The sequence below is a fragment of the Dipodomys ordii genome, unplaced genomic scaffold, assembly GCF_000151885.1.
Source record: "Dipodomys ordii isolate 6190 unplaced genomic scaffold, Dord_2.0 Scaffold325, whole genome shotgun sequence".
NCBI lineage: Eukaryota > Metazoa > Chordata > Mammalia > Rodentia > Heteromyidae > Dipodomys > Dipodomys ordii.
In genome coordinates, this window is record NW_012267541.1 from 275392 (window position 1) to 286003 (window position 10612).

The 10612-nt window shown below is 36.5% G+C and overlaps 1 protein-coding gene across 2 annotated transcripts in view; it reads right to left on the minus strand.

Moving 5' to 3' along the window:
- Fam135a (family with sequence similarity 135, member A) overlaps positions 1 to 10612 on the minus strand; it is an 84491-nt gene that overhangs the window by 73281 nt on the left and 598 nt on the right. Inside the window, exon 2 of one of the 2 annotated variants that reach the window (XM_013036646.1) lies at positions 140 to 228. The gene's annotated coding sequence lies outside the window, so the exon portion shown is untranslated. Of the gene's footprint in view, positions 1 to 136; positions 229 to 10612 lie in introns of both variants that reach the window. The other variant, XM_013036645.1, reaches the window with a different exon arrangement.

The window sequence follows — 10612 nt, forward strand, 5'->3', positions numbered from 1 at the left end:
TAGCTAGGATTACAGGTGTGAGCCACCAGCGCCCGGCAGTAGGGTAAAATTTATACCCCTCATAATTCTTTAAATAGTTCTGCCCTAAAACTTAGCAAACAATCTATGACAAATTAAGTACAAAAAAAATATCCTTACCTCTGCTGGTCAAAACTTCATTTTAACATAATTGTATACTTAATCTTGTTCTTCCAATTACTGATTCTTGTTAGAAATATAATGTTCCCCCTATAAAGAAAGAAATAGCAATATCTCAAATAAGATAGTAGGTATTAAAAAATGTCTACTCTAGGGAAACTTATGTTTCATTATTTACTATCCTCAATTTAAACAAAAGATATATGTTGTCCACAAGGCTTAGGAATTACAATTTCACTAGTAGTGATATTCACTATTACATCTTTATTATATTAAGGATACACTACATATATTAAAATACAACAGTAGACAGAATACTTTCTTAATTCAGTGGTTAAGAAACAATCATTATGAATACCTCAAACAATATGTTTTAGTTTGAGAAGACAGTTTCCCTATCCTATGGATTTTTCCTCACATTTTAAATATTTCTTAAGTAAAATTGTTTGTCTTTGGTATAATTATGTTATGTAAATGTTCAAATGAAGACCATGTTCACTCATCACTGTTTTATTTCCCCAAAAAAGTGATTTTCCCAAATTCTAAAGTTATTTCACACTAAATAATCGCATCACTAATACCAATATTCAATGCAGATCCAAACAATGCTATCTTTATATATATATATATATATATATAAACACACATATCCCCCATTTCATAGAAGTAACATTTAATCTCAGATAGTTCATACATATTTTATGTGAGGGCTTTGTCTCATGCTGACTCTAATCTTAAGTCTGATCACATCTCCACACTTACCTTACTCAGACATAAAATAGCTATTTATTTAAAAATGTATTCAAAAAGTGGCTGAACACCTACTATAGGCTAGGAATTGTAATAGTTACAAGTTATAGCTCAGCTCAGTTCCTGCCAAACCCTGGGTGAAGGTGGCTCACATCTGAGAATCCTAGCTACATAGGAGGCTAAGATCTGAGGATCTCAATTTGAAGCCAGCTCAGATAGAACAGTCCATGAGGTGCTTGTCTCCAATTAACAACAATCCTAAAATACAGGCCAGTAGCTTGGTTAACATGTATTAGCAAGAGGAAGATGTACTACTGAAACACCATGACTATTGCCACAGTTGTGTTGGTGGTTCTTCATTCATGAGTTTAGTCTGACAAGAATTGGCTAACTTGTAAGCAAGATGGTGGGAAATAAGCAGAAATGTGGGGGTCTTGCAATCAACTATTCTAATACCCAACAGTAGGATTAGTATCTTTCTCAAAGGAATTTTTTTAAGACTTCTTGACAAAACAATGGATTCAGTCTTGCGGTCAAGAGAAGGGTAAGGATTCTGCTGTCCTGATTAGCTGCCTGCAGTTTCACATAGGTTCAAGATAGTGACTGTTAAAATAAGGGATGAAGATGGATTTCACTAAAATAAGGCCATTAAATGGGCAGAGAGAAATAAGGCAGGCATATTACATACATCCAGAAAAGAATAAAGTCAATTCACTGGCACATACAACTGTATGCGGACAAATATATAAAACCACTATTATGTTTCTGATAGATTTGTATTTGGCAAATGTGGCCATGGAGGTGAATAAGGAAGAAACATACAGACAGCAAAGACAAGGATCATCTCTGGTGTTCTTACTAGAGAGCACGACTAAGGGCATTCTTTACTGAAAAGCCTGGGGATTTCCCTACTCCTGCCCAGCACTGCAAACCACAAAGTGGGGGACTTTTTACTGATTTCTATTTCTGATTCACCACAAAATGCTGAATATATGTGAGAAGGATAGAGATGGAACATATAACTGGGTTTAATTCACAGGCCACAGGACTTGCAGAGTTGAAAAAAGCAATGTATCTCTCTCTCTCAGTGAACTTAGTTTAATGCAATAGATAGATGACAACCTGATTGTGGATTTTTTGTTGTTGTTGTTGTTGTTGTCTTTGTTGGTCATAGAGCTTGAATATAGGGCAGTGCACTGTTCCAGAGCTTTTGCGTTTAAGGCTAGTGCTCTACCTCTTGACCCACAATTTTACTTCTGGCTTTTTGTGGTTAATTGGAGGTAAGACTCTCTCAGACTGTTCTGCCCAGGCTGGCTTCAAACCATGATCCTCAGATCTCAGCCTTCTGAGTAGCTAGGATTACAGGTATGAGCCACTGAACTGGTTCCTGGTACCTTGGTTGTTTCTTCAGGGAAAGAAGGTCGGAATGTTTACAACAGTAAACACATGGATATTCGGATGACTGAAATGGCAGCTATGGCTCACTGATTAGCATTTCCATTTTCCTCCTCTACAGCAAAATTATCACACATTTCTCAAGGCCAAGAGAGATTACCAATGGAATGGAGCCAGGTGATTCTATCTAGAGATTATAAACAGATGATATTTGCAATATCTGACTCACTTGTTTTAAAGAAAAGTCTGCATAAACTTCATTCTATCTTTTTTATGGGCTAGAATATCTTTGAGACAGTGACCTAAATTTGATCACAGATTTAGACAACGCCCTGAAGAACGGTAAAAGGAAAGAAAGACAATGGGTTTCTAAAATTTCCTATACACTTAGACTGCTCAGATTTTCATGTCACTTACTTCTATGATGGTACAATAAATACAGCTAAGCTCTATGCTAACTTTTTGATCTTTTGTAACTTCTCTGACCTCATCTCCCAACATTCTCAACATTCCAAACTTCCTTGTTAAAACTTTTTTGCACACCAGATATGTTCTTGCCTCAGGCTCCTTGTCCTGAATACTCTTCTCTCCAGATAGTCACATGATTCACTCCTTTGCTTCCTATTGGTCTTGACTCAAATATCAACCTCTCAATTAGGTCTTATAACAACCGTCTGCTCCTGAAACATCCTCTCTCTTTTCTTCATTTTTTAAACTTAAGCACTTACCTCCATCTAACATACTAAACATTTTGTTCATTACTTTTTTCTTTTCTCAATAAAAGAAATATCTCCTTCTTTCCTTCTTTTGTCTTCCTCACTGTTTGAGATAGTCTCATTATATAGTACAGTCCTCCTACATATTTGGATTACAGGTAGGCTCCACCAAGATTGTACTTCTCATTCTTTACTGTATTTCTTTTGCTAAAATGTATCCTCCGAAGGCAGGAAGTTCTAGCTACTCTTTTCACTAAGAAATCCCTAATGACAGAGAGATGGTAGGACTAGACATTTAATACACTAACCTTAAAGATTCCATAAATACTAACTATTAGAATTTTTCTAAGGTACCACTTATAAGAAAAGTATTTCCTATGGGCCAATTTACCTTTAAACTTCTTTTGAAATGTCCTTTGTTGACAACAGGCATATCATATATTATTAAATATAATATATTCCTTTTTTCCTCCAACATCAGGAAAAAATTCTTTTTTGTTTCAGCTGAAGACTAGTTAATGTAGTAAGTCTGTAGTAAGTAAGACATATTGTACAAGAGTACACACACTTTAAAATATTGATATTCAATATTGTAAGAAGCTCAAATTATAATAAACATACCAAATGATAAGATGATACCAAATGATACCGAATGAAAGAATAACAGATTCAACCAGATAGCTGGACATAGCTCATATATGATATCTGGTAGAAACTGACAAAGATATCTGGGAACTGGAAACAACAGAGGAAAGAATATCTAACACATATGTATTCAAGTATGTTATATAGGAATAAGATAGGAAAAGAGAAATATTTTAGTAAGTTAATTCAAGTTTTGTTTGTATCAGTTTTCTTCTACTACTTTAAAGGAATAAGCAGAAAGCCTACAATAGAAGCTACCCTCAAAATGTTCAGAATTCTATTCTCTAATACATAACAAGATTCTTACACTAGGCATGGCCAAGGAGAATAGGAAGATAGGGCTCTTGATGGAAGAAAACAATTTCTACCTTTCCTAAATCTTGATGACGTTCAGCCGTACTGCAATAAATTTAAGATATCAACTAGTGATACCTGGATTTGTTCTTCACTCCCTAAGCTGGATATTAGGCATAAATTCTGGCCATCTGAGCTGGGTAAGTCTGAATAACTGAGCCATAGTCATATTTCTTCATCTACATTCAATTCCTGTTTAGCTGTTAAGGCCAAGAACCCTACTCACATTTGCAAGTGTTCTCTTGCAAGGCCTAACCATATACACTCACTGGATTACATCTGGTTCTAAGCCACCTACCATTTGCCTTTGAAGTTTACCACCACTCACAGCACCCTTAGAATAATATGTAAAACACAATTTCATCCACAATATTGATAATACAAAGTGATTCGTGACAAGGCTGAGCTTATTAGAATCATTATGGTAAAGAGAAATGGTGGGACAAAGGGTGAACTAATTCAGCAGTGATACTTTTTTTTTTGTCAGTCCTGAGCCTGGGCACTGTCCCTCAGCTCTTTAGTTCAAGGCTAGCGCTCTACCACTTGAGTCACAGGGCCACCTCTGGCTTTTTCTGCTTATGTGTTGCTGAGGAATCGAACCCAGGGCCCCATGCATACAAGGCAAACACTCTACCACCTTCCCAGCCCCAGCAGTGATACTTGCTAGACACTATGTTGGAAACTAACTAAACAACTTGGGCAGGAGATCAAGAGGGAAAATACTGGAAGAAAATGAGGGAGAAAGTCAAACACAATTTAAAAAGAAATGTACTTATATACATCACTTTTACATTAAAAATAAATAAAAGAGAGAAAATATAAAGAAAAATCACTTCTCAAGTACCAGTGGCTTATGTCTAGCTACCAGGGAGGCTGAGAGCTGAGGATCATGAGGCAAAGCCAGCTGAGGCAGGAATGTCTGTGAGACTTTTATCTCCAATAAACTACTCAGAAAAAGCCAGAAGTGGCACTATGGCTCAAGTGGTTGAGCACTAAAGGGACAGTGCCCAGGCCCAGAGTTCAAGCACCAGGACCGACAAATATGAGAAATTACTGATCTACAAACTTTTATTATCACTCCTCACCTACCGAAATGAACTCCAGACATGCCATTTCACCAGCCATATGCCACATTGCAGGAGTTACAGAAATATTTAAAAGTAGATTACTAAATTCTTTTCCTTTGGATGGAGAGAGAAGACACTACCATTTTCCAAATGAAATATAATGAACATCTCTTCATAGACAAATACATTTTCAAAGCTATGTGTCTATTAATGATACTAAATATAGTCCAAGTAGTAAAATAAAATTAAAACCAAATAAAGGTTCTGAAAGCTCATCAGTGTATCAACACTTAAAGAAGTAGATTTATGTTACTGTATTTAATTTTCCTAAAAACTGAAAAGCTTTGTATTGCTTCTTTCACAGATGAAGACACTAAACAGCAGAGAGTTTACATAACTTATGTAAGACAACATAGTAAGGAAATAATGAAAAATAACAAAAAAAAATCAAATGCATCAAATTCCATGGCTTGGATTTCTACCTGCAAAATTCTAAAATGCACATCTGAATTGTTGTATAAAACAGACTTAATGGTCACCAAGACATGAAATAAATGTAGCCACCAAAAGAAAAACTGAATTCAGAATGCAACAATAATGAAAAGAATTACACTTAGCTATATTCAATTTCTCATACAATTAAAAACACTTCCTAATTATGAAATCCTCAAAATTCTCATATCCTAGAGCCACACAAACAAATGTTTGTTTGTTTGTTTGTTTAACCCCAGTCATGGGGGCTGAACTCTGGGCCTGGGCGCTGTCCCTCAGTTCTTCAACTCAAGGCTAGCACCTACCACTTGAGCCATAGCACTACTTCCAGCATTTTTATGCTTATATGTTGCTGAGGAATCGAACCAGGGCCTCATGAATGTGAGGCAAGCACTCTACCACTGAGCCAACCTCCCAGCCCACAAATGCATTTTTAAAGGCTACTTCTCTTTCAACTTTTTAAAAATTTGTGTCAAAAGTTGTTTATTAAAAGAGAAATTAATTACTAATTTTAGAATTGGCTTTTACATTAAGCAAGCATAAGAAAAATATTTTAATATAAAAAACCATAATCATGTCATTAAAACAACTTAGGAAAAACAATTTTTAAACACAACTTAGAAGAGACCATAATAATTTCTGAGAGTATTTCTATGGTCCACTTACTACATGAGAACAAAGTAAGGAAACAAAGAATTTTAATTGCTCATTATGTGACACTTAATGAAAGCTGCCTCTGGAATGATTTAGATAAAGGAAAAATAGGATTGTAATTATTACAATTTTTCATACAGGTTTTTTTTGTGTGTTGGTACTGAGAACTGAATTAAATGTGATCCCATTTGAGAAATTATTTACTGGTAATAACTGCATGTATTTAAAATATTTTCATTTATATAGGCCAGAAGACCTTGTGGAGGAATTAAAACTAAAATAAAATACAATTAACATCTGGTTAGATGTGGGGGGAGGGTAAATGAGGGAAAAGACAAACTGAATACTGCAATTATGAACTGAAATAATTTTTAATGATTTTACTCATCACTAACATTTCTCTAGATCACTTTACATGAGGACTCCTTCAAACTCTTCTCCTTACAAAATGAGACTTTTAACAAGCATTTACATTATGACAAAATGGCTATTAAAGGGGCTAAAAAAATCGCCTACATTTTAATCTTATCCTCACCTGATGAAAGATAAAAATGCTAATTTATGTCTTAAACCTGAGTAAGAATTAGGATAACTTAAAAATCAAGAGTTCTGAATTCCCAAAAAATTAAGTGATGGTAAAGAGTGTATTGGCTTTCATGGTCTTAATCTGTGATTTACAATATGCTCTGACTTTGTTGCTTAAAAAATAGAGCAGTATAGACTATAGATTGAGATTTGAAGACATGGAAGAATGGATGTCACAGTTACTACTGCTCAAAATATCATGAAGAATGCACTTGCATTCTAGAAGGCGTCTTCAAGGGAATACTAATTGTACTTCAGATTAAATTAAGAACGATAACAAAAATACATTTAATAAAACTTAGCAGAGGGCTGGGAAGGTGGCTCAGTGGTAAAGCACTTGCCTTGCATGCATGAGGCCCTGGGTTCAATTCCTCAGCACCACTTAAGCAAAAAGAAAAAAGCCAGAAGTGGCGCTGTGGCTCAAGTGGTAGAGCACTAGGCTTGAGCTAAAGAGCTGAGGGACAGCGCGCAGGCCCAGAGTTCAGGCCCCACGACCGGACCCCATAAATAAATAAATAAAAATAAAACAGCAGAAATGCTCAAGCCTACTGTCAATAGATTTCTATATTGACAACATATTTTAGAAATATTATTTTGTAAGCTGTCACCAGTGGCTTACGCCTGTAGTCATAGCTACTCAGAAGGCCAAGATCTGAAGATCGTGGTCCAAAGCCACCCAGTGTAAGAAAGATTAATTAACCACCAATGATTCAAGTTCAAGCAGTAGCCATGAGCCTTCAGTTTAAGCAGTAGTAGCAGGAGCAGGCGCATGCGTATATATACACACACACACACAACTATTTACAGTGTGAAAGGCCTGATAGCATATTTTTTTTAATTACTAAATTCTCAGAATTGTTTTTTAGTTGAGTATTTATAAGGTTTACTATACAAAAAATACAACCTATGTCCTTTTTTTTTTTTTTTTGGTTGGTTGTAGGGCTTGAATTCAGGGAGATAAGAGTCTCATGGACTTTCCTGCCTGTGAACCTCTTAGCCTCCTGAGCAGTTAGGATTATAGGATAGAGCCACTAGCGCCCAGCTATTTAAGTTTAAGTTCTTATTCAGCTAAGTTATTCAAGTAAGAAGTATATTTTAGTGGTATAGTACCTGTACTTTAATTTTCTGTCAGAAGAGGTTAATTTTTCTTTTAAATTCAGCACATTATTATAGATAAGTATGTATGTGTTAAAAACCATCAATTCCTTCTGAAAAACCTATAGCTAAAAACTGTGTTTTTTATTAATTTTTCTGAAAAAGCACTAGGTCTCTTGAAAATATTTTCTATGTCACCGCTTTGCTTTTCATTCTTATTCATTTCTAAGCATTCTTCCCAAAAAAAAAATCAAAAACAAGACAAAATAAACCTACTAAACAAAACTCACACTCACTTCCTATCTATGTGCCCCCATCTCCATTTATTTAAACACATGAACATCACGTTTTTAAGTAGCTTCCTTCATATCTAGAATCAAATGAAATCCTTGCTCTACTAGTTTCTAAATCCATCTCCCTGCTCACTCTCTAATACAGTGAATAAAGATGGAACCAAAGACATAAGCAAGTCCCAGTACCAGCTCTTGGCAAACACACTGAATACTCCAGTGTCTGTTTCACTGCTTGTGAACTTTCACTATTCCTTTCACTACTCCAAGCCAGCCCACCATTCATTTGCATTCTACTAGATTTTTCACAGTAACATTAATTTTTTTAAAAAAATCAAAAGTTTCAGTTTGATTTTAAAGAATTTAAGAATTATACTCATAATCTAAAATTAAAGAGACAAACTTATGTATTTACATACTAATGTCTGTAGTAGCTGTAAGTATGTTTTAATGAGCAGGACCTGATGTTGAGAGATTACTGGGTGGCTTTATTACCCACATTGTCTCAGGTGGAGACAGTGAGGTATAGAGGTTAAGTGATTTCTACAATCTCATGCCATGAGTCATAGAGCTCAAATCCTGTGTCGGCTTTATACCATAAATCCTTCATTTCAAAGAGTATAAAATCAATTCAGTATAATATTGAGAATATATAGGCATTAACTATGAATACTTACTTTTAAAAGGTCAGCCTTTAAACAAGGAAGATTCTTTTAGAAATAGCAGTTATCTTTATTTGCACTTGAAAAATTATTTTTTAAAAATCTCACAAGCTAAGGAGTTTTACTCCTTATCATACACAGTCATTGCTGGTACTAAAGGAAGTGTGGTATAATGATAATGAGTATCCTTCTTTTACCTCTAAATGACTTTGAACAAGAAACTATACTTTTTTTCTTGCTATTTCCATTCTTAGATTCAGAAAATTTTTAATTCCTACCTGACAAAGATAATACAAGGTAGAATTTACTATTTGTGAGTTGTTTTGGGATTCCAAAATGAAATACATAATCCAGCTGATCTTCAACCCTAGAAAAAACACAAACTACACTGAAAATAATTGCTTCACCAGATGCTTCCAAAATATGATATGCCATTAATTATAAAAAGCTTTTTTTATTGGGCTTTTTTTTGTTTGTCTGTCTGTTAGTCATGAGGCCTGATCTCTGGGTCTGGACGCTGTCCCTCAGCTTTTCGGCTCAAGGCTAGTGCTCTACCACTTGAGCCACAGCGCCACTTCCAGCTTTTATTCTGCTTATGTGGTACTGAGGAATTGAACCCAGGGCCTCATGCATGTAAGGCAAGCACTCTACCACTGAGTCACCTTTCTAGCCCTGTAAAGAGTTTTTTAATACAATCTTGATCACAATGAAATAAGGGGACATTTTTCCAAATCTGTCTACAAAGTTCTTTTGCCCAGTTCAAGAATCTAATACTCCTTCAGTAAGCACACAAATTCTATTAAGTTGACAAAATGTGTATGCATTTATTACAGAGAACAGGTGCACTAAAGAAAGTTATGCAATTAACTGCAACATTAATATGTAAAACATAAAGTAACAGATTTGTGTATACAAATTTTGCTAGACTTAAACTTTGTTCTTGGAAAATGAAATCTACTGGGGAATATTGGAATACCCAATTTTAAACATATCTTTGTATAATCAACCTTTAACAAATTTTAACCTCAATTGCTTCTTCTGCTGTGACAGGTAAGCAGAATTATTAAAAATCAAAGCTTCAGTCACTAAGTGTAACAGTAAATATAGTCAGTTTTTACTCCTATGAAATTGCAGCTGATGAGGACAAGTTCTATATTAAGTTGGAAATTTCAAGAACTGAATGGACACCAGCTTAGAAAGAGGGCAGAAAAGACTAAAAGCAGGTTAGAACTCTAGAGATTTAATGAAAAGTAAAAGTGGACACGCGAAGAGGGTCTCTCTACACCAGACAGTTTCAGAAGGAAAGAGAAAACAAGACTGGAAACTGGAAACGGATCCAGAATGGAAAAGAACGGAGGACCGGGCAGAAAGCAAGGCGGCCACGGCCGAGGGCCGAGCGCTGGGGAGAGCCTGGATGAACGCGCGAGCGCAGAGCCATGCTTAAAAACAACACGCAAACACCACAGCAGCTGTCCAAGGAGAGCGAAGACGAGCACCCCAGGAGCAAAACAGGCGACGGTGACCCCGCGGGGCCCAGCGGGCAGAGCGGCTACCCGGGACGCGGCTTCCACCTCAGGGACACGGGGCCAGAAGGCGCGGGATGAAGCAGCAGCACTGGGTGAAGATGGAGGGGGCAGCAGGGCCCCGGGGGGGCGCCGGGGTGTTGGGGGTCACGAAGGGCCGTGAGGGGGACGCCGGGGCCGTGGGAGCCACGAAGGGCCCCGAGGCCGTGGGGGGGAGGGGTGACGCCGGGGCCGTGGGGGCCACGA